The sequence below is a fragment of the Solanum dulcamara genome, chromosome 6 (genome assembly GCF_947179165.1).
Source record: "Solanum dulcamara chromosome 6, daSolDulc1.2, whole genome shotgun sequence".
Lineage (NCBI taxonomy): Eukaryota > Viridiplantae > Streptophyta > Magnoliopsida > Solanales > Solanaceae > Solanum > Solanum dulcamara.
The window spans coordinates 22292589-22318213 of NC_077242.1; positions in this window are offsets into that span (position 1 = coordinate 22292589).

The window sequence follows — 25625 nt, forward strand, 5'->3', positions numbered from 1 at the left end:
CATAGTGAGCTGTAAATGTACCATATATTGTCTAATCACTTCCCTTCAATTCTTCTTTGATCTACCTGTACCTCTCTTTAGACCATATATCTTGCATCTTACTGTGTCATACGTGCTCATCTTCACATGCCTGAACCATTTCAGCCTCGTTTTACTCATCTTGGTCACTAAAGAGATCACTTTCGTCTTGCTTAGTATACGTTCGCTCTTAATCTGATGTCTCCTAGTATGACTGAGCATCCAACTAGCATCCTCATTTCTGCTACTTTCATCTTCTAAACGTGTTAATTCTTTACTAATCAACACTTTATCCATAGAATACAATTGAGCAAACAATAGAAAATAAGCTTGCGTTTGGACATGCAATATAAAGTCATGATTTTAAATGTGATTGGATATGTAATTTGAGATCTTTGATTTCAATTCCACATTGTCCAAATATTATGATTTGGAATACCAAATCAAGTTTTCAATTTTTTTAAATGTAAGACTTGACTCATAAGTTTATATTTTGTAAAAAAAAACTCATTATTTCAAATTTTGTAAAAAAAGATTCATGCTCACGGTGAAGAGATTGTATGTGCCATGTGAAAGGATTATATTAAGGAATAACTAGTTACTACTATTGTTGATTAGTAAATCTTTATAAAATCATGTGTATTTGAAAATTTGTAGTTGCAAACATTTATTTATAAAAGGAATGTGAGTTATGTGATTGACCAATGAGGTGCCTTAGAATATTTCGGTATCTTATTTATGAACTATAATTCACTCATTTTGTAAGATTATATATGAATCGAAAAAATTTGATATTTTTCACAACTTGTGGAGTTCTCATATTTACAAGAATACAACTTAAAAAATCTAAATTATATATGCAAAGAACTTCAACCTCCAATCAATTTGATTTCAAATATGATTTCATATTGAATATTAAAACGGGGCCTAAATTTACTAATGTACTATGTAAGGTAAAGTGAAAGAAAACAATAAAATATTAATTTAAAGTTAGTTCAGTAAATCAGTATCATATTGAAATTTGATAATATTTGTATAGTTAAAAAGAATTTAAAAGTTGTATAGAACAAGATAATAAATTGAATGAGGTCGTATTTTATATGCAAAAATTATCTAAAGACACAACTTATCATCACTTTTAGTAAAATAAGTCTAAATGTTACATTTTGTAAAAGGCATAATACATAAATTGCCCCTTAAACTTAATTTCAAATTTTAAGTATGATCTCCAACTTTTATAGTACACAAATAGGCACTTTAACTATCCGTTTTTAAAACAAAAAAATACATGAAACCAAAAGTCTTATTGCGTGGTATACAAACGCTCCCACATAAATCTTTTAGTTACTCAGTAGCTACCACGTAATTACAAACTTTACACGTATTTTATGATTAAAAATATAAATAAAGAAAACAAAAGAAAATCCTACCCTTACCTCCTCCTCACTAGCCCAACTTAGCCCACCCACTCTGCCCCCCACCCCCGACCTCACCCAAAAACGTGTTAATTTTGCTTTGAAGAATTTTTTTTTGTTTTTTTGCGCCATCCCCCCTCCCCCCGCCCAAAAAAAAAAGAAAAATATTTTTGAAAAAAAGTTTTAAATATATTTTTTTGTTGCATCACCCCACCCCAGCACACCCCATCCCCTCCTCAAAAAAATAATTTTGTCTTGAAATAAAGTTTTGATTTTTTTAAATTTTTTTGCACCACCCCATCCCCACCCCACTTACCCCCTCCCCAGTTAGAATTAATTTTGCTTTGAAAAAAAAAGTTTTGAATTTTTTTTTTGGTATTCAAAAATTACACATGATGTGTCTGAATTGCGTCACGATCACATATTATGCCAGATTGGATTCACGTATTTTTTTGTTTAAGAAAGAATAGTTAAAGTGCCTACTTATGCAGTATAAAAGTTGGAGGTCATACTTAAAATTTAAAGCCAAGTTTAGGAGCCAATTTATGCATTATGCCTTTGTAAAAAGTAGGATTATAAGTTAGACATGAGTTAGAGAGAGAGAATGTCCTCCTTCTCTCTAACAGGCTTATAGACTTATATCAAGCCTTTCATCCAATAAGTTCACTCCTTTTTCTCCTTTACATTCTGCCAAATGAACATAACACCATAGCACTCAGAAAATGAAAACCAACATTTACATCAACCACTAATAGACCAAAAAAGGAAAACCATTGAAACAAAAAAATTTAGGAAAACCACCTGAAAATGAAAATGTTGTGGGGAGTTATCAAGACATTCATATGCTTGACAATGATACGAAAATTACTTTACTTGAAAAACGACTACTTATATATAAGGCAATAACTTGAGCAACTTCTGATTGTAGGGGTGTTTTAAAAATTTTCTCGTATATAAAAGTAACAAAGTTGAGAAATTTGTGGGGATAATTTTATAATTTTAATTAATTGAACCAACTCCTTTGGATGAGAAATGGAGTTATTGTAGCTTATTTGAAAATGTTGGACATATTTTGACTACTTTATTCTTTGCTTAGGACATGACTATGCTTTACAACAACAACAACAACAATCACCCAGTGAAATCCCACAACGTGGGGTCTGGGGAGGGTAGAGTGTACGCAGACCTTACTCCTATCAAGGTAGGACGGCTATTTCCGAGAGACCCTCGGCTCAAAAAAGACATAAAAAGGGGGTCAGATAAGATTAAGAAATTCAAAGCGCTATAGGAAAATAAATAACGAAGGCATCACAGATAAAATAGAGTAATCACAAGTACTGAAAGTAATAAATAGTAACAGAAATAGCAGAAATGAGAGCACAAGGAATTGTAATGTGCTAATGCGCCTACGAATAGGGAAGAATAACGAGACTATGTACTAGCCTTCTACCCTAATGTGGGTCCTCCACACCCTCCTATCTAAGGTCATGTCCTCGGTAAGCTGTAACTGAGCCATGTCCTGTCTAATCACCTCTCCCCAATACTTCTTCGGCCTACCCCTACCTCTTCTGTAACCATCCATGGCCAACCTCTCAAACCTCCTCACTGGGTCATCTGTGTCTCTCCTCTTCACATGCTCAAACCATCTCAGTCGCATTTCCCGCATCTTGTCTTCCACCGAGGCCACTCCAACCTTGTCCCGAATAGCCTCATTTCTAATCCTATCGCTCCTAGTGTGACCACACATCCATCTCAACATTCTCATCTCGGCAACTTTCATCTTTTGAATGTGAGAGATCTTAACTGGCCAACACTCTGCCCCATACAACATAGCCGGTCTAACCACCACTTTGTAGAACTTACCCTTAAGTTGTGGTGGCACCTTCTTATCGCATAGCACTCCGGAAGCGACCCTCCATTTCATCCACCCTGCCCCAATACGATGTGTGACATCATCGTCAATCTCCCTGCTGCCTTGCATGATAGACCCAAGATACTTGAAACTACTTCTCTTTTGAATGGCTTGGGCACCAAGCTTAACTTCCACGCCAACCTCCTGAGGTGTCTCACTGAACTTGCACTCTAAGTACTCTGTCTTGGTCCTACTCAGCTTAAACCCTTTAGACTCCAAGGTATGTCTCCAATCCTTCAGCTTAGCATTAACTCCACTACGAGTCTCATCAATCAGGACTATGTCATTCGCGAAAAGCATACACCATGGCACCTCACCTTGAATTTATCGCGTCAATGCATCCATCACCAAGGCAAATAAAAATGGACTAAGAGCTGATCCTTGATGCAACCCCATCCCAACTGGGAAATTCTCTGAGTCCCCTCCTACTGTCCTTACCCTGGTTTTGGTTCCCTCATACATGTCCTTGATCACCCTAATGTATGCCACAGGTACATCTTTAGCTTCCAAACATTTCCATAGTATCTCTCTTGGAACTTTATCGTAGGCCTTTTCTAAGTCGATGATTACCATATGCAAGTCCCTCTTCCTCTCCCTATATTGCTCCACTAGTCTCCTCATAAGATGGATGGCTTCTGTAGTTGAGCGTCCCGGCATGACCATGCTTTGTCGAAAAAATATAACACATGTTGTGGAACCCATTTTCATTGCCACTTTTGTCTCTCCCATCACATTTAGTAAACCAAGTCTAAATGTTACATTTTGTAGAAAGTAGAATTATAAGTTAGACATGGGTTAGAGAGAGTTTATGTCCTCCTTCTCTCTAAGAGGCCTATAGCCTTATCCAAGTCTTTCATCCAACAAGTTCACTCCCTTTTCTCCTTTAAATTCTGCAAAATGAAGACAACACCATAGCACTCAGAAAGTGAAAACCAACATTTACATCAACCACCAATTGACCAAAAAAGGGAAATCATTGAAACAAAAAATTTAGGAAACCAACCTGAAACTGAAAATATTGCAGGGAGTTATCAAGACATTCATACTCATAAGGATGATAAGAAAATCACTTTATTTGACAAACTAAAAGACTTATTGACAACTAAACACTCCTTGAATCATGTTATATTCTAGGGAAATATCGATGAGGGTGATCCATCAAATGAAACTATAAATCATCTAAAAGTTGTTAAGTTTATTTTGTAATGATCATGAAGGTCATTTTTGGAAATTCTAGGAAAATTATCACATTATCCCTCTCGATGGCTGTCCCGAGTCATGTTTGACAAGTATATGAGGTTAGAATTGAAACTAGATTGAAAAGTTGAGAATTTTGGACGTTTTAGAGTTTTGAAAGTTTTTGAGTTGAAAATAAGTAATTTTTAGTCGTCATTCAAAGCTACACGACTCAAAATGGAATTTTATCAATTATATCAGCTCTGAGATGCAGAATTTAGTGTAGGAGTGTTGTCGGTTTAGTTCCAAGGTTTTTATGGTGATTTGGACCCTTGAGATATGATTTTAGTGGAAGTTAAGGCCAATGTTTGACTTTGGTCAACATTCGAAGTTCGGACTCTCTAGAATTTCTTTGAATTCAGGAGGTAATTTTAGGTCTAGGTAGAGCTTTGATTTATTTTTTTGGAGGTTTTGAGGGCATTATGGTATTTTTGATGGAAGTTAGTTAGAAGCGGCTTTAACGAGTATAAGGTCAAGAAGACCTCACATCTATTTCTTGATGGTTTCAATGAATTTTGAAACGCCGAATTTAGTTGGGTAGCATCTATGGTTTGTATCACGAGATTTCGAATGAATTTTGAGAGTTATTTCGAAGAATATTGAGTCTTGATATTTTTGATGATATCTATTACCTGAATTCTTCCTTCGCGTTTTTAGATCCCTATCCGCATTCGAGAATGATGGTGTTGCTTGGCTTCCTTATTCATGGAGCCTTGACCGTATTCACAGAATGTCGGGTATAATGATCCCGAGGGTTCATTTTCGGAAATTTTTAGAAAACCACCATTTTACCCCTCCCAATAGTTGCCTCGAGTCCTGTTGGATCAGTTATGAAGTTGGCTTTGAGATTTTTTTTGAAAAAGTAGTGATTTTGGAGAGTTTTTGAATTCTGAAAGGCTTAATTTGTTTAAAAATGATTTGTTGTACCAACTGAAGCTACGAGCCTCAGAATAAAATTTTGTCAGTTTCATCTGCTTCGAAATGTGGAATTTGGCCTAGGATTGTCGATTTTAGATATGAAGTTGTTTCATGGATTTGAGGTCCTAAGTTGGAAGTTTATGGAATTTTAGACCAAAAGTTAACTATTGTCAACATCTACAGTCCGGACGCTCTGAATGGATTTTTGACTATTACATTAGATTCATGGGATGATTTTAGGCCTAGGAGAGGTCTTGGTTGAATTTTAAGAGGATCTGAGATCACTTTGGTATTTTTGAGTGTCAACTTAGTTTGATTGCAACTAAATGAATTTTGGATCAAAGAGACCTTGAATCTGTATTCCAATGGTTCTATTGAGTTCAGAACGTCGAATTTAGTGGGATAGCATATATGATTTGTGTGTACGATATTTTGATCGAATCCTGAGGGTCCATTCATTGATTTTGTTGAGCCTTAGTTCTTGTTGTGTCTGGTTTCTGGTGCCTATTGAATCACTCATCGTGACCATGAGGTTCCCTTCCGCAATTGCATAGTGATTCTCCCCGTGTTCTTTGTGATCACGTGAAGCCTACCACGATTGCGTAGGTCTTTTTTGTCGGGCATCGTGATTGCAAGATATATGGACACGATCGCGACAATCAAAATAAATTGTTGACCATCTATCTCTTAACAATCGCGAGGTCGGGGAATGTGATTGTGATGAGCAGTGAGACTCACTGTTTACTCTCAAATGTCAGGATTTCATCCATTTTTCTCCATTTTTGAATCCTAGAAGCTAGATATAGGGGATTTCAAGATGGATTTTCAAGAAACTTTGATTGGGTAAATGATTTATACTTTGATTCTTCATTACCCACTAATTATTTCATGATTTTGGCCTTTAATTCAAGATTTTGAACTTCAAGAAAGGTTTTTTTTAAGAACATGAGGTTTTGTAAATATGGGGTTTATGAATTGATTTCAATTTAGTTTTCAAAATGGTTTTCACCATTGGATTTCAAATGCTTTGGATAACATATTTATGTATTAAATTTTAGATTACACCCTAAGTTTTAGGGATTGAGTTTTTGGATCGTTTTGGTCCCGGTCTTTAAAATTTATGATTTGGGAATTCTTGTACTCATATTCTTATTATGAATTCATATTTGAATATTTTTTTTTGATTCAGAGACTCGGCGGGGAGGGAATACCCATGTTTTGGAGTGATTGTGTGCTTGAGCTGAGGCAAGTGAATTTCTAAACCTTTGTTAAACATGTAGAATCTTGTGCTTCTTGTTATGTCTGTCGGGGAGTAATGAGAATCAGTTATGGGTTTAACTTGTGTATATTGGATGATTCTAATGATGATAAAAAGGGTTAATAAGAAGCGACTTAATTATATAATGATGTGTGATGTGTTGTGAATGACTGAGTGAATTGTTTGATGCATTATTGACGATGGATCTTTAATGTATTGATATTAATTTTATCTTAAAATGGATATTTGCATCTTCTAATTATACATATGAACATGCTTATTCACATTGATTCCATGACACATCAGTGATGAGATACTTAGTTGAAATAGTGAGAAATAGGGGATGAGACAAACACTCTATGGGAGATTCTATGAGAAATAGGGATTGGGTCACACGCTCCATGGGAAGGTTCTATATGAGGGGCCACACACTCTGTGGAAGGTTACATGGACATATTTGTCCCCTATGAGTTTCGTACTGAGATTTAGAAGGTGTGTAGTGTTAGGATAGAAATGCATCGCTTTACTCAACATCTCATTGCATTGCATTGCACATCATCTATCATTTGTGAACTTGTGAATACCCCTTTGGTGTCCTTGTGGTTGATTACCTTAATCTTGATGTGGTTTATCTATGAAATGGATAAGTTTCTATTAACCTATGTGCTATGTGAATTATGAACTGTTAGGTTGGGCTGATTTGTATGCAGGTTGTAGTTGTGGAGGTTTGATTGATGTGGAATGAGTACTTGTATTCTATATATTTTTTACTTTGTATTTACTAGTTTACTTGCTAAGTACCTTGTTCTTGTATAAAACCCCATAATATTCTACTTTAGACGTTTCCTAGGAGTCCAGAGAAACAAGTTCAGAAATTGGCACCAGGTGACTCCTATGGGCACTATCTATGACTCATAGAGTGTTTCACGAGCCGTACAAGGCTCCATGGAAACTTGACTTGGCTTTCCTCCCTTGAAGGTGAAGTCTACGGACTGTAGAAGGTTCTATGGCCCGTAGAAAGCCCCGTGAACCTTTTCCTTGAAGGCCCTCTCCTAGTGCCCCACTACGATCCCCTATACAACTTATGGAAGGGTCTATGCCCGTAGAAGGGTCCGTATACCCCAACCCTCAATAGCCCTTCAATGTGGTTCTGCGATCGGGGTGACGACCCATATAATGGTCTACGGATCGTACAAGGTCCCATAGACCCTAAATCTCAAAACCCTCATCTTAGTCCTACGACCAGCCTTTACAGCCCGTCAAAGGGTCTACGGCCCTTAGAGTGAGTTCATAGACTTAACAAGACCCAAACTAGTAGGCTCCTATTTTGTTACCCAACTTCTATGACCGGTCTTCTACGGTCCATAGAAAGTTCTACGGTCTATAAAAAGTTCTACGGTCCGTAGAAGGACTCGTAGTGGACCAAAGTAAGATTTTTATAAAAGATAGTTGGGTCATTTCCCACCCTTTTCCAATCCAAGCCTAGATGTGTTGGGACTCATTTTAGTCCCTTATCAGTACTAGTCGACCCTTTTCTCAAATAATTTCTTCCAAGACTTAGAGTGAAATTTCAAGAGGGGAAAAACAAGGATTTCAAAAGCATTCATTGAGTTCTTCAAAGTTCTTCAAGAATCTAGTCCTTCCAGGTGTGTAAAGCTACTCACAGTGTTGGACAAAATTTGTCCTCATGCCCTACATAGTAAGAGTGTAAGCTAGGGTTTTAACCCAATCCTTTCTTGAATTTTGAGTTCTAATTATTCTTTGTTATTAAATGCAAATCTTTATTGTTGAACTTATGATTCCTTATATGATTCTAGTTTTTGAATTATTGTTCATGCTTATTTTCCACATGAACCATAATTGAGTTGTTGAAGGTTTGACATTGCTTCATATTATGCATTTTTTAGTTAAAGTAAGAGATTTCAAAGATATGAGTAAAGGAGGAGTCTTCAAGAACTTGAGTGTTCCGATGCATTACCTAATTATGAGGTTTTTGCATTATTAATTATTATGCATAATTATTTTAAAGTTTAAGTAAGATAAAGTGTTATGCATTATTATTTTGAGTATGAGTTTTGAGAGAATTCTAATAGTTCCAATTGAATCATTTTTATTGAGAAGATCATGTTTATTTGAAATAAAGCATATTTCAGAGTTGAGAAAAATAGTAAGATTTTTCAGAAAAGTTGCTACTTTAAAAGAGAGCATAAGTAGTCCCATAAGAATTTTCAGACAATTAAGTAAGCTTCATTGAGACTTAAGAGAAGTATTTTGAGTATTTACTCACAGAGTTTATATGAGCGTTATTGCATGTTTGAGGAGTAGTATTGAGTACTGATTTGGGCAAGAGTTCAGGCAACTTAAGTCCCATAAACTATGTAGCCATCGTAGGATAGGATCGTACCGTAAATTGGACTCCTTCTCCTTGCCTATGAGAAGGCTCATAAGATGGATCCACAAGTTAAAGTTTGTTCCATATCCTGACAAGGTATGGGATGTCTTTGGCAATGTGGGCAAGACGTTATGTCATCACGAGGGTCATAGTGATGGTTGTCAGTTAGTGAAACCCCCCAAGAAAAGAAAAATTATTATTTTAAGAATTGTATTTGTTATATTACTTCAGTTTTAAAAGCTTTGAGGTTTTCATTACACTTGCATGCTTCACTTCAGTCGAGTTATTTTCATTATTCTCTTCAGTATGAGTATATTCAATTAAGTATTTTTATTCAGCTTTATCATATAACGTATATTCCATGTACTGACCTATTTAGTTCTGTATCATAAAATGATGCAGATTCAGATACTCACAATCGTAGACACTTTAGTAAGATCTCTTTCCATAAATAGTTGGTGAGACTTCCTAGCTTTTAGAGGGCTCCAGTTTAGTTTGTTTGAATTCAGTTATTTTATTGGTCGGTTTATTTTATTTATAGTCAGGTAGCCTTGGTCTTGTCTCGTCACCTATCTTCATTTAGTAAAGGCTTCATATATAGTCAAAGTTAGTGAGTCAGTTCAATTTAATTATTCTAATTATTTAAACACTATTACTATTTATATTAGGAATTATTTTTAGACTTTGCATAAATTGAGTTTTTCTTAAATGTTTTAAAGATTCACTTTTTAAAGCTTTTGCATGTATTTTAGTATTATCCAATAGTTAGCCAGACCATAGGTTCATTTGGGGCCAACAATGGTCTCCGAGTGCCGGCTATGTCCAGCGTGTAACCTTGGGGCATGACAAACTTGATATCAGAGCGCATAGTTCAAGTGTCCTAGGGTGTCTATAAAAGCCGTGTCTAGTATTTTACTTATGGATTTATCGTGCACCACACTTATAATCAGGAGGCTATAGGGCATTTAAGAAATATTTCTCATTCTTTCATACTTTAGATCATGCAATAGAGTTGTGCCATAATAAACTTATTTAGACTTATGCATTTCTCAAATTCGTTTGACTACCCTCATACTTAAGGTGGTTGAAACAGTAAAAATTAGATTCTTATTGATGAGTTACTTTCAGATAAAGTATTCAGAGAGTAAGGAGACTGCACAAGGTCTTAAGAAGAGCCCATTAGTATACATAAGCTTATTGATTCAAAAGAATATACTATTATTCATATCAATTGTGTGTTAAGCTAGAGTACGACGTATTTCCACACTCTCTTCTCTTAATCTTGCTTCAGATGCTATCTTTAAGAGAGAGGTTATATAATTCTATGCTTAGTGTTACCACCCAAGGTAATATGATTTGAGGCATGGTAAACTATAATTAGTAGAATGATCCCAAAGCTAGAAAGATGGAGTTAGGCGAGTAGAAATCAAATAGTGAGAGTTGTGGTTGATTGACGCATATAACTAGAGTTATGTACCTATAAGGTAAGTAATGGGGTTATAAGTCAAGTCCCTTTGGTTTTTACTAAAGAGTAGTAAGTGTCGTCTAGCTTCATGATAGAAGGTAGATGAAAAGTTGTTAGTAGGACGAGTAAGAGTATACTCGAACCAATAGAGGAGTTTTATGTTGAGGTGTCATTATGTTAGTAAAGACTAAGTATATGTGTTGAAACGAAGGGAGGAGTAGTCATGAATCGGTAGATCTAAGCTAGGCTAATGATTTTGAAGGGAGATTCCTAGGATATTCATAGAGTTATGAATGTATCTAAGCAAAGAGGTATAGTGTGTGGGTAAATAGTACTAAGTTATGAAAGAGAATATGATGATAGATTATAACTAAGAAAGATGTGAGATAAAGATCCATTACTTTTCATGAGGTCATAGAGGGTGACTGTTTCTTAATTTCACCTACCAGTTGTAAGATAGTATAGTAAGTGAGCAGTGTGTGATATACGTGTTAATACTAGACCCTAAGATTGAATTTGAGATGAGTGATGTGAAGAAAGAGGGGATAACTTTATGAGTGTGATAATGCTAGTTTTAAGATTTGATCTAGTATGTTTGACATAGAGTATGTGAGGAATTAAGATGTTAACTTTTAATAAATGTGAGTGGGTACAAATGTAGTATTATGACCCTTAGATGAGAGCAGTGAAGTGTGGCTATCATTAGATAGACAGGAGCATTAAAAGGTGTACCCAAGATCGTATTTAATCAGATGCAGTTCTAATTAAGTTATGATTTTCTATGCGTGCCTAGATAGTATATTTGAGTTGTTAATGTGGAGTAGGTTGATGTAAGCATTCTGTAAAGAGTTTGGTCGAAGGAATCACATATAGACTATAATGGGACTGTTAAATAGAGTCCAAGTGTCCTCCAGTTAAGTAGATATAAACTTAAAGAGTAGTATTAACGGGCTAAGGAGAAAAAGTCAGACTATTATGAATTGATAAATGTGGCTTTATAAGGTGATGCGGGTGATGATTATAGAAAGACCTCTATAGAAGCAGGATAAAGTTTGGAGAAACATCTCAATAAGAAGTCCTAAAAGGAATCTTAGTACCTGTACTTAGATAGTTCATAGGCACGAGATTGGCATTTTTTCCCGAGTATTAGAGTAAAGTGAATATTGACCAATTTGGAGAATATGAAATAGGTCCATAGCCTTAGAGTGTCGACTTCATACCTAACAGGGATATGATGAGCTATAACTAATTAGTAGAGAGAGACAATGTGAATAATCAGCAGCACATCAAGTATGAGGAGCTCATGTTGGTGTCTTGGTCCTCTTGAGTACATGTTTGCATTGTTCTTCTAATGCTTGCCATCCCTTGTTTGTCTAACTCGAGGTAACTTTGGTTGAGTGTTCTCAAGTTTATGGTAGTACTTAAATAACTTGAAGTAAACTTTGGATACTATTTGCATTGGAAGGACTCCATGAATTGGATTAGCTATTGTAGGTCTGTAATATACATGACAGGTATCTTCATGGGGTTGCTTCTATGAAAGCACATTGGAAGAACTCCAAGATTAGCTCAACTGCTACAGCTCTGCTGGTTGTTGTAGGTTGTTGGATACTAAAGACTTCCAAGTATGAATGTATTGGAAATTCTGTAGATGGTTATGTAGTTGAGGGACTTGTTGTTGGATATTGCAGTTCTGCAGTACCTGCACAAGAAAAGAAAATAGAGTACAAGGGCCACTTGGTAGCTAAGCAACTAAGTGAGAGGACTCATCTCAATACAAAGTGACTAAGAATGCATAAATAAGGGAGACTCTCCCCTTTACAATATAGTCCTAACTATAAGTTCTTCAAAAAAGCTATAACTAACTACTAGAGACAGCCAATGTGAAGAACAAGCAGTACACTAAAAAAAGAAGGAGAGTTCATAGTGGTTTCTTGATCCTCTAGAGTCTTCTTCTTCAAAGTTAGCCATTTCCAACTTGTCTAATTCAAAATATGATCTTGATTTTTTGAGAAGTTCTTGATTTGTGAGGTGGATCTCTGGAGAAGAGCATTTGTGGCTGTGTTTGGACAAAGAATCAACTGTAAAGTTGGCTTCTCTATAAGTGTGGGTACACTTGAAGACCTAGAATTGATGGATGATGTTCTGCAGCTTCTGAAGGTGTGCTTTGATAGACCATAGGGGCTTTGCTAGTTGTTTTAGCCATCTGATTAGCAACTCTGAATCTACTTCTAGGATTGACTTTGTATATCCCAAATGAAGGCACCAAGATAAGCCAAAGATAGCTGCCAGTATCTCAGACTGGTTGTTTGTATCTTCTCCAAAAGGGAATGCATAAGCAAAGATAAGGTCACCTTGAGAGTTTCTGAGCAGTCCTCCCCCACCTATGTTTCCAAGATTGTGGAGTGCACTGCCATCTGTGTTCAACTTCACCATGTGAGCTGACGGTTTCCTCCAATATACTGTGCTAACTTTGATTTCATGAGTGCATTTATCCACAAGAAGGACCAGTTCCTTCCAGCTATTTGGCCAACTGATGTAAGGGTAAGCAATACTCAGCAGGTTGGATGTATCTTTGGACACTAAGTACATCACTCTTGCAAGATTATAATGTTTCCCACCATATTTGATAACACATCTATTCTTCTATAGATTCCAACATATGAAAATGGGGATGGATTGGAGGATACATTTATGCACATCATTCTTGTATTTGGTCGACCACCATCTCATTATCAAGTTTTTAAAAGGTGTGTAGTCCTTGTTAATTCTCAGGAAGTTGGAAAATACACTCCAAATCTTCTTAGCAAAATGTCCAGTAACAAATACATGGTCAATGGTGTCCTGACCTAGTCTGTAGCAGCAGTAACATTGAGCTGGGGATTGTCCAAAACTGATGAGCTTTTCATTAGTTGGTAGCTTCCCTCTAAGTGCTCTCCATAGTAGAAAAGAACATTTAAAAGGTATGTAGTTTTGCCAAGTTTGATAATTGATCCTTGTCTTATTCCTTTTATCCCTGATAAGATTCCATACAGAGGAGCAACTAAATTCCCCACTGTTGTTGTGTTTCCAAGATGGTTGATCAAGCTGGTGAGGGTGATAATTGATGTGAGTTCCCAGAATGATAGAGACAAATTGAGGAGGGGCTTCTTGAGTAACCAAATCTACATTTCATTGGCCATTGTTTAAGAAAGAAGAGACCTTAGTATTGTTCATTATAGTACTTGTAGATCTGAAGTTTGCTAGAGGCCCAACTCCCAACCAATTATCCCACCAAAAGAGACATGAACCAGATTGGATTTGCCATTAGTTATGAGGTTCAACTTTGTTCTTGTTCTTCATCAGATGTTTCCAGACCAGTGATTGTCCAGTATGCCATTTTTTGGTGATAGGATTATACCTTTGACAACACTTGGCTTTGATAAACTCACCCCATAAGGTGTTCTTAGTTCTGAAGATCTACCATTGCTTGTATTGGAAAGACTTAGCCATATCTGAAACTTGTCTCACATCAATACCTCCTTCATCATAAGGATAACTTAAGTTCTTCCAGGAGGACCAATGGTATTTCCTCTTGTCATTTTTCCATCCCCAGAATAAGTTTGCTGTGATACTTTGAATTTGCTTGATGGTAGTTGAAGGTGGAGAACTAGCTGAAAGCAAATGGATAGGAAGGTCTTGAAGTACATGCTTAACTAGTGTAACTCTTTCTCTATAGCTGAGAATTTTAGCTTACCAACCAGTAATCCTAGCTACAACTTTAGCAATAAGATCTGAGTAGTAGATGACTTTTTTCCTGCCAATGTAGAGAGGAGATCCCAGGTAAGTGATAGGATTGCTCTGTTGCCTGAAACCTATAACCTTCTTGATCCTTGTCACAGTAGAATTAAAAGCATTAAAGGGGATCATGTAGTGGCTCTTGTCTATATTGATTAGCTGTCCTGAGACACTTTCATAAATCTATAGAGTATCCATGATGAGCTTCAAAGTATGAGTTCTCCTAGAGGAAAAGATGATTATATCATCTACAAAACTGAGATGGTTAATCTGGGGGCACCTATTTGTCATAAAGAAGACATGATATTGAGAATGCTGGTAGAGATTATTCATGAACCTAGATAGAACTTCAACACTAGAATGAACAAGGCTGGGGAGAGGAGATCCCCTTATTTAAGGCCTCTTGTGGAGTGGAAGAAGCTATGTCTTGAACCATTAACAATGATAGAGTACCAATTATCTGACATAATTCTCCATACCATTTCAATAAACCCTTCCCCAAAGCCCATTCTTCTCAAGGCTAGACAAGTATAGGACCAAGATACCCTATCATAGGCCTTGGCCATGTCAAGTTTGATTACAACATTGTCCCCCACAATTAGCTTCTTGATTTGGTGTATGATTTCTTATGCTAACATGATATTTTCTGAAATTCTCATATTCTTAACAAAACCATATTGGTTGAAGGATATAAGATTGGGTAAAATAGGTGCTAGTCTAAGACAAAGGAGTTTGGAAATAATCTTGCTGGTGAAGTTGCTAAGGCTAATAGGTCTAAACTCAAATATTTTATTAGGATGGTTTACTTTTGGGAGTAGAACCAAACAAGTATGGGTATAGTATTTAGGCATAGTTTGTCTATAAAAGAAAGTTAGGACCACATCAATGAGATCTTCTTTTATGATATCCCAGCACACTTGGGAAAACTTTCCATTCATTCCACCAGGGCCTGCTGTTGTTGAATTGGGATTCATTGAAAATACCACATTCCTCAATTCCTCTATAGAAGAGGTAGCTTGAAGATCTCTATTATGATCATCATTGACCATCCTTGGGATACAGTGAAGAACCTGATCCTAAATATATTTTTCCTCACCAGTGAAAATGTGTTGGAAGTGCTCACATGCAGCCTTAGCTATATCTTCATCATCCTACAGCCAAGTACCTTCTTCATCCTGAATCTTATGAATGTAAAGTTTCCTTCTTCTTCCTCTGATCAAGACATGAAAGTACCTGGAGTTCATATCACCTTCTTTAAACCAATGTAGTTGAGTTTTTTGATTGAGCATGGATTGCTCTATTTTCAAGTACTTAATATATTCTGCATTGATGGCATGCAATTTTCTTCTATTATCATAAGAGTTTACAGAAATCAGCTCTTCTTCAGCTTGTCTAGTCTTGTCCTTATATTCTTTAACCTTGGCATATATGTCCCCAAATTGCATTTTGTACCACTTACTAAGTGTAGCTGCTAACCTCTTCATTTTCTGATGAAAACTCTACATTGGACTACCATCTACACACCTGTTCCAGCAGTTGCTAACAATATTCATAAAGGAAGGTTGATCAGTCCAATAGTTTAGGAACTTAAAGTATTTGGTGGGGGTTCTAAGAGTGATTAACCATTTCTAAGAGTAATGGACAATGGTCAGAGCCTACAGAAGCTAAATGAGTAATGGAAGTATGAGGCATAACTTCTAACCACTTATCAGTTACCATCCCCCTATCTAGTCTCTTCCATATTTTGGAGAATATACCCCTCTGGTTAGACCAAGTGTATTTCTGACCACTAAACCCAAGATCCTGTAAGCCACATGCTATAATGATGCTGATAAACTCCAGACTCTTTCTCATATTGTAGGTGATACCCCCTAGCTTTTCCTCTGGATCAGTTATAACATTGAAATCACCTAATATGCATCATGGAAGAGAGGTAGTTGACTATTGTATCATGCTATCCCATAGGGGTCTTCTGAGTTGATCCTTGCATTTTGCATAGAAAAAAGTAGAGATAAACTTATTTGGAACTATTACATGATTAATTTCACAAGTGATCAATTATTCCTCATTTACCAAAATCCTGCAGTCCACCTCTTTGGTCAAAAAAAGCCAAATCTTACTATTTGGATTATGAATAGCATGGTCCATGTTGAGCTAGTTTCTGAAATACTGAAGCTAAGAATTATTAGAAAATGGCTCCAGAATAGCAATAAGGGAAATCTGATGGATATTCTTAAGAGACTTAATTCTTTCCATGGCTCCTTGGGTATTAATACCCTTCATATTCTAGTTGAGAGTACTAATTATTTGAAAATTTTAGAGGTAAAAAGCCTAGTATGAGGTCTGCCTGTGGGAGCAGATTTAGTGGGGCTATTTGGCTTGATACTAAACCTGGTTTTGTGTACACTCTAGGGGACAAACCTTGAGAGTTGGTGACTTGCTGAATATCATCCACTAAATCCATATCAATTTCATTAGCTGGACTAAAAGCTCTAATTAGTTATTCACTGACAGCGTCATCTTCATCTAGATCCTTCAGAGATTGAATCTCATTATCACCTTCATATTCAAACTCAATCATAACATATTCATCCAGATCAGGAGGGGCCTCTATGTTAGTGTTGAGAGTGTATTTAGTATGAGAGTTTGTGAGTTATTCTAAAGTTTTGACTACTACTTGCTGGGGTGGTGTGTGATGATAATGAGCTTGTAAGGGAGTAATATCCATGCCCACTTGATTATCATCAATAAATTTCTTCTCCTCAACTCTTTTTTTGATTGCATCTCTCCTTTTTTTGCTCAGTTTGTTTATTTTTATAGTAGAACCCCTAACACTTGTACTTGCTACAGGCCCCATATCTTTTTCCATTGACCCTTTTCTTTGCTGAGAAACAGCTGGTCTAGATGTATGTGCATGCTCTGTTGTTTGATGTTCTTTTTCATTAGTTGGTGAAAGTTCAATTTTTTGCTGATCATTGTGTTCAGTGGTAGCATGAGCTCTAAGGTCACACCTAGGGTCAGTTTTTGGGCTCTCATTCATAACATGAGACAAATTCCCTCCCACTTTGGACACCCCATCCTGCAGGAGTTTCTCCTTTATTCTTCCTTCCAAACCCCCATCATCTTCTGAACCAACAACATTAATATTGTAAAAGAAGGGCTTTATGGGTATTGGGAGCATTGGGTCAATACCTGAGGTCCTTGCTTCTTTTTTTTCTCACAGTCAATAATTGTAACTTCACCTTTGCACTGATTATGGGGGGGGGATGGGATTTTCGGAGTCTTAAGTCAATACCTGGTCCTTGAGAGGTAGTATTGTCCTGTTTTGTTGGATGCTTCCTGATGGAAGAATTTATGTTTGTAGTTTATTGTCCTGCAACTTGGTTAGTGGGTTGATCTTATGAACTAAGATCAACATAATAATTTAAATTAATAGTGGAGTTAGTAATCTTACATGAAAGTATGTGGTTTTGTTGTGGTTGCTCATTTCTTCCTTTTTGTTTTGGTGCAATGGGTTTAGGCCCTTTGTTTTGCTGAACATTGTTTGGCTCCTTTTTCTATTTTTTCTTTTAAGTTTGCCACCCCTCTACATTTTTGTTACTAGTATCAGCTTGTGGTTATGCTTGAGAACTAGATGTAGAGGTATTAGGCTTCAGCTACACCTCAGTATTTTGTGCTTCTTGTTGATCCTTAGTCTCTATGCCATCCTTATTATTGTTTTTCCTGATAGCTTCTAGTTCTTTTCTTCTCTTTTATTCTTCATCTCTGTTTTGGATATTACATACATGTATCATATGAACCTAATGCTTGTAGTACATACAGTATTCATGGATATTTTCATAATGGATTGCTTGCATTCTTCCTAGTGTGATGTCTTCTTCATCATATCCTATCCACACATGTGGTGGCCTTTCTTTAGTGAGATTAAACTGTGCCCTTACCTTTGCTATACTTCCTTTAGTCTTTTGGATAAAGTTTGCATCCAGGTATAGTACTTTGCCAATAGGAGCTAATAGAGTAGTCGCAAATTCCTTATTGTAGCAGTGCCAAGGTAACTCTGGAAGGGCTACCCAAATTGGTACAATTGTTATTTCTTCCTCAGGCTTGAAGGTAGGTGTCCATGTTTGTATCCTCATGAGCTGGACTTTAATGGTCAATCTCTATTTAGTCCACACTGTGATGTAGTCCATCTCATTGTCCAGGTCAATATAAACATGTCTAGCATTGAAATGTGCAATCTTGACCCCCTCTGAAAGTTGAGTCGGCAGTATGAAACTCCTCCTTATCAACTCTACTTTGGGCATGGTATTACTAAATTTTTCCACTAGAGTAAACTTGCATCTTGCGGCTAATTTAATCATGAAGTCCTCTTTGTTGAAGATCACTGAAGGTAGGCCCTGTTTGGTAGTGAAGGTAGGTGTGGATAATTCTATAGGGACTTTATTCTTGGCTTGATTGAGCCTAATTTTGGTCACAAAGGTTTGGATGACAGTGTAAGGTGCTGGTTGAGGGACCTGGTCCTTCTTGTTAGGAAACTGGTTCTTCTAGGAGTTTTGGCTGTTATTAGCACTAGGTTGAGTTTGGTTAAGGACTAGATTAATCCTTTGGATATTGGGGCTAGGTTTGTCAAAATTGCTGGAAACTTTAGGATGGTTTTTATAGGATGTTGTAGGCTATTGGAGGTTTTGCTGCTGGGATTGTTTAGGTTCTACAGAAAGGTTCAAAGTTGCAGGCACTTTGGTGACTGCTCAGGTTATTATCAACCTTGATTGGATCATATTCTATGCCTTGTATTGGACTAACCACAGCAGTACCATGGTGCTCATTTGCATGAATTGGCAATTAAGCTCTAATGGATTTCAACACATTACCATCATAATTCACCAAGTTTAAGGGATTAGATATACCTATAATTATCTCTTTTCTCTATAGGTAAGAATGACTTACATTTTCTCCAATTATGTGTTGGCCTTGTTCCATTTCCTGATCACCTTGTTGTTGTGCTAGTATAGGATTCATAACAGACTCACTGATGTATTTTGCCATATTCAGTCGACCATAGGATAGTCCATACTCAATTTCATTGGCAGAGGATCCTTGATCCTTATTAGTATTTTGAGTATCAATCTAAGTACTATGATTTTTTACACCAAATGAGAAAGTAGAGGAGCTGATGACATTAGTCTCATTGTGTTCACATTCCAATAGCTCTTTGTCATTTCTGAGGTTTCCATTTAAATTCGAAGAGCTCAAAACTTCATCATCAATCATTGGAGTAAGATCTTCTCTATTTTCAATATCAACTAATCTATTACGTTTAGAATTTTCCAAATTTGGGGCTTGAAATCTGTCACTTGAGTTTTCGACATTTTCAACTCCAGTAGGTTGTTTTATAATATTCGAATTCCTGGGGTGACATTCAAAAGGAGCTACTTTGTGAGCGATGTTAGTCTCATTGGCGAGCTTTTTTTGGCACTGGTCTTGCCTTGATAATGAAGCAGGAGTTCCGGCGCCGTCATCAGCTACCTCCTCCCTAATGATTTCACTGGCCATTTAGTCTGAAATTTTGATAGTAGGGGCACTTTGATGTGGAGAGAAAACCCTAGTGATTGACTCTCTTCAAATGTCGCCAAAGCTAGCTCGATTCCGAGATCAACTTTTAGGTGACACAGTCGCGGTTCTCCCTTCTTTAGTAATGTGAGTAGTAGATTGCATCAATTCAACTTCACTCAAAATTGCTAATGGGATTTCAGTTTCTTTATGTAGATTCGAGGAAGTATGAGTTTAATTAGATGATAATGTTTGATAGATTATGTTCTTGTGGAGACTCCTCTTTTTTTGACAGTCATCCAGTGGCTTAGAATGATCCATCGACGGCATTGACGCTATTTTGGTAGAAGGAAGTTGATGAATAGTAACAAAGCCTTAAGAGAGTTGATGAACAGTATTCTTGATCATGCAACGGTTAGGATAATGCAATTAATTGTTTTTATGATGAGTGAAGAACAAGTCAAGCAATTAGAATCAAATAGTAATGTATTTAGAAAAGAGGTTTTGGTGACACGTCAATCCATTCCTACTCTAGCGTATTCCTCAAATTTCAATAGTCATAATACCCTATTGATGTCTCGCATGTCAGCATTGTGTCCATGACCTGTGCTCATACTCTTCAGATAGATTCACATTTATGCTCAGTTCCAAGAATAAGAGACAAAGCCTCTAGCCCTTTGATCTCAAATCTTACTCCATAAGGTTTCAAATATCAACCTCAGGATATAAATCTACTCATATAAGCACACAAGTTTCATAGTACATTCAGTATCGAGGATTTATGATTTACCCTCAGTGACTCATGAAGTAATGTTACATCATAAATGTTTTCATATTAGAAATCTTGAATGAATCATGCTTATGTTCTTTTGATCTAAGTCCTTTCCAGTGATCCTTTCATTTTAGTCTTGATAGCAACGTTGATGGAAGTAGTTGAGTTATGGCAGATGGAAGAGAGTGAGTGTTCCTTATTGTGACAACTGTGGTATACTTATTCCATTTAAGGTTATAAATGTAAAGAATGAGCAAGTTGAGGTTTTGTTATGTGCAATAGATAGGTAAGAGTATATTAGTATGCCTCTTGGTAGGAGTTGATGCTATTGCAGGTGTAGAGATGCTATCGTTGACATGAAAATTCTTAAGAGATATTGACTCTAGAGAAGCCATAAAGTGATTAGAATAGTCGGCTTGAATGAGTGGTTGTCATTATGTGAGTCAATACAGTAGGCTATTGATGTCCTCTTGTTAAGGGGTTCAAGTAAGTGTATTGGAATGGTTATAGTACTAGGATTGAATATGGTGTTGATGACATGTGGATGAACGTACAATGCATTAGGTGCTTCTTGATTTGGACTCAAGGTTGGTTGAATGTGATGGTAAAGAGTAGTACTCTTGGGATAGAATCCCATGTAGAGGTATAAAACATAAAGCTTATAGTTTAGACTAGCGTAATCATCTCAATTGTAGTACCCTATGATTAGTGTTAGGCTTGAACATAGTAAGAGCGTACAGTTAGACTTGGAGTCCTAGACCTTGGAGGAAGTAGTCTTATGCATCCTTGTGGGAACTAGGAGTTGCAACTGATGGAGTGTCGTATGAAGAAAGAAAAGTGTAGTCCAGTAGTGTTGCTAGGCTTAAAAGCTATCATTCGTATCACTTAATGTATAGTAGCCCTATCCTTATTCCATGCCCAATGTATCCATGTTCCTTGTCAAATAGCTTTAGACAGAGTATAACTCTTGTTAAAATTAAAATCGTTCATGCTTCATGAACCCATAACAGTTGAATCAGATTCTCAGACCTTATTAGTACTTCGTAGTCAGAAGTCTCCTGCAAACCATGCCCATAATTCCTTTCTTAGAAAATTATGGAGGATCTTGATGAAAGCATTTGAGATTATCCCTTATCTCATTCAAATTCAGTATTTATTTATTCCACCAAGGGTCGATGTTGAAGGTAATATTCCTATTCCTATCTCTAAGTTAGTACCTTCTTAAGTTTGAGAAATTCAGTGAGTTAATCTTGAGTTTGAGTCTTGGAAGTTCTTGCATTGCATTCATGCCTTGAGTAAACTCTTAGCTTGATCATTATTCTAGGATGAATGATCCCAAGGGGAGATATTGTAACACCCCGTAATAATCTACCTTTGACGTGTCCTAAGAGTCCATAGAAAAAAATTAAAAGATTAGCACCAGGTGGCTCCTACGGGCGCTATCTACGACCTGTAGAGTGTTTCACTAGCAGTAGAATGCTCTGTGGGAACTTGCATGGGCTTCCCTTCCCCGAGGATAAAGTATACAAAGATGTCTACTGACTGTAGAAGGTTCTACGGCCCATAGAAGGCCCCGTGAACCTTTGCCTTGAAGGACCTCGCCTAGCACCCCACCACGATTCCCTATACGACCCGTGGAAGGTTCTACGGCCTGTAGAAAATTCCATAGACCCCAATCTTCAACATCCCTTCAGTGTGGTTCCATGAATGGGGCAACGACTCATTAATGGATCTATGAATTATAGAAATTCCCATAGACCCCAAACCTTCGAACCCTCATCTTAGTCATACGACCAGCCTTTACTTCCCGTCAAAGGGTCTACAGCCCGTAGAGTGGGCTCATAGACCCAATGAGACCCAAACCAGTAAGCCCCTATTTTGGTACCAACTTTTATGACTGGTCTCTACAGTCTGTAGAAAGTTCTGCGGTTTGTGGAATGGCCCCTAGCTGACCAAAGTCAGATATTTATGAAGGGTATTTTGGTCTTTTCTACCCTTTCCCAATCTAAGCCATGAAGTTTAGGGACTAATTTAAGTCCCTTATCAGTACTATTCAACCTTTTTTTCTCATAATTTGTTTCAAGACTTAGAGCGAGGTTTTAAGCGGAGAAAAGCTAAGGTTTCAAGAGAATTCATCGAGTTCTTCAAAGTTCTTCAAGAATTTCATTCTTCTAGGTATGTAAGATTACTCACAGTGTTGGACTAATTTTGTCTCACGCCCTTCATCTAAATTCAGCCAGTAATAGTTTAAACTAGAATTTTAACCCAATCCTTTCTTGAATTTTGAGTTCTAATTATTTTTTGTTATTGAATACAAATCTTTATCGTTGAACTTATGATTCGATATATAGTTCTAGTCTTTGAATTGTTGTTCATGCTTATTTTCCACATGAACATTGATTAAGCTGTTAAAGGATTTACATTGCTTTGTATTATGCATTGTTTTAGTTAAAGTAAGAGTATTTTAAAGCTATGAGTAAAAGATGAGTCTTACAGGAACTTGAGTGTTCCATGTGCATTACTTAATTATAAGTTTTTTGCATTACTAATAATTATGCATAATTATTTTAAAATTTGAGTAAGATAAAGTGTTATGTATTATTATTTTGAGAATGCGTATTGAGGGAATTCTAATAGTTCCAATTGAATTATTTTTATTGAGAAGATCATGTTTATTTTAAATGCAACATATCCCAGAGTTGAGAAAGCATAGTAAGATTTTTGAGTAAAGCTTGCTACTTTAAAAGAGAACATAAGCAGTCTCAGAAGATTTTTCAGAATGTTAAGTAAAGTTTATTGAGACTTAAGAGAAGTATTGTGAGTATTTACTCGTAGAGTTTATATGAGCATTATGGCATGTTCTTGGAGTAGTATTGAACACCAATTTTGGAAAGAGTTTAGACAACTCAAGTCTCATAAACTATATAGCCAGCGTTGGATAGGATCATACAGCAAGTTAGGCAAATCCAACTTTCCTCTCAGAAGGCTCATAAGATGGATCCATAAGTTAAAGTTTGTACCATACCCTGACAAGGTATGTGATGACTCTGGCTATATGGGTAAGACATTGTATCATCATGAGGCTCATAGTGATGGTTGTCTCTTAAAGAAACTCCCCAAGGAAAAATAATTATTATTTGAAGAATTGCGTTTGTTGCATTACTTCAGTTATAAAGCTTTGAGGTTTTCATTACACTTTCATGCTTCACTTCAGTCGAGTTATTTTCAATATTCTCTTCAACATGAGTATGCTAGGTTCAGTATTTTCATTCAACTTTATTACATATTGAACATTCCATATACTGACGTCATTCGATATTGCATTACTTTATGATGAGATTTTGGTACTCACGATCGCAGACACTTCAGTAAGATCTCTTCCCATCAATAGTTGATGGGACCTCCTTGCTTTTGGAGAATTCCAATTTAGTTTATTCGAGTTCAAATATTTTATTGGTCAGATTTATTTGATTTATAGTCAGATAGTTGTGGGTCTTGTCTCGACACCTATCTTCAGTTAGTGGAGGCTTCATAGATAGTCATAGTTAGTGAGTCATTTACTTTATTTATTCTAATGATTTTAAAACTATTATTATTTATATTAAAAGTTACTTTCAGAATTTGCATAGATTCACTTTTGCTTAAATATTTTAAAGGTTCACTTTTTAAAGCTTCCACATGTAATTTAGTCTTATTTAATAGTTAGCCAAGCCAAGAGTTCACTTGGGATCAATAATGATCTCCGAGTGCCGACCACGTTTAGGGTGTAGGCTCAGGGCGTGGCATGTTGGGTACTCACTCCTTTATTCTACTCTTGTGTAGCTTGTGAGCCTGAATCCTTGTGATTCCTCCTTACTCTTTTCTGCATCTGAGGCTTATCATCTAGAGTTGTTGAGGTGACTATTACATCATTCTGGCGTTTACCTCCTACTCTTACTATATTTTCGTCCTACTTTTGATACAAAGACATTTGAGAGTTGTATTTTCTTTCGTATCTGTTGTAATACCTTACTAGTTTGTACATGTGATAGTCAATTTTTTGGGGTTTTTAAGAGTTTGGTTAAGTTATCCGCATGTTTTGTTATATTAAGACTTTACTTCCGCATTTACCTATTTAATCAAGTTCTAGGCTGCTTTATCTTGGTTGGATATGACAAGTGCCATCACATCCACATTTTGGTCATGATATCAGGCTATTTCACCTTCACGTGTGTAGGGTCTTGGCCATAATTGAGGAGGGAAGAGGAGATGTTGATCTCCACGTTCGTGGGACTTTGACAGTGATTGTGGAGAACAAAGGACCTGGGCAGTTCATTAATTTTCAAAAATGTGATTTCTTCCCCCATTTCACCATTTTAAACCTAGAGAGCTCGGGTTAGGTGATTTCAAAAATATAATTTCAAGATAAAGTGTTAGGTAAGTATTTTTAGTTTCAATCCTTCATTATCCATTTATTATTTCATGATTTTAACATTAAAATTAGTGATTTCAATTCCAAAAATTGAGGGGGTTTTCATGAGCTTAAGTTTTGAAAAACAATTGGAGTTTAAGCTTGCTTCCAACTCATTTTTCGATGCGATTTTGCATGTGAGTTCTCCAAAATCTTTGGGTATTATAATTTTTTAATAAAACTTTTAGAGTTTTCCTAGCCCTTGGGTTTGACTTTTTGGGTCTTTGGACTCAGTTTTGAAAAATGATTAAGTGGTCATCGTTGTTCATAATTTCTTATGGAGATTCTTTGTTTGATTAGATTTTGTGTATTTGGAAGCTCAACTTAAAGGGAAGGCTCAACTGTCGGGTTGTGTTTATTCTCTTTTAATGCTAGTGGACCTCTTTGACCTTTTGTAAAGTATGTTAAAACTTGTATGCCCTACTTGTATATTTGGGTGTAATAGGGAATAATGAAGGTTAA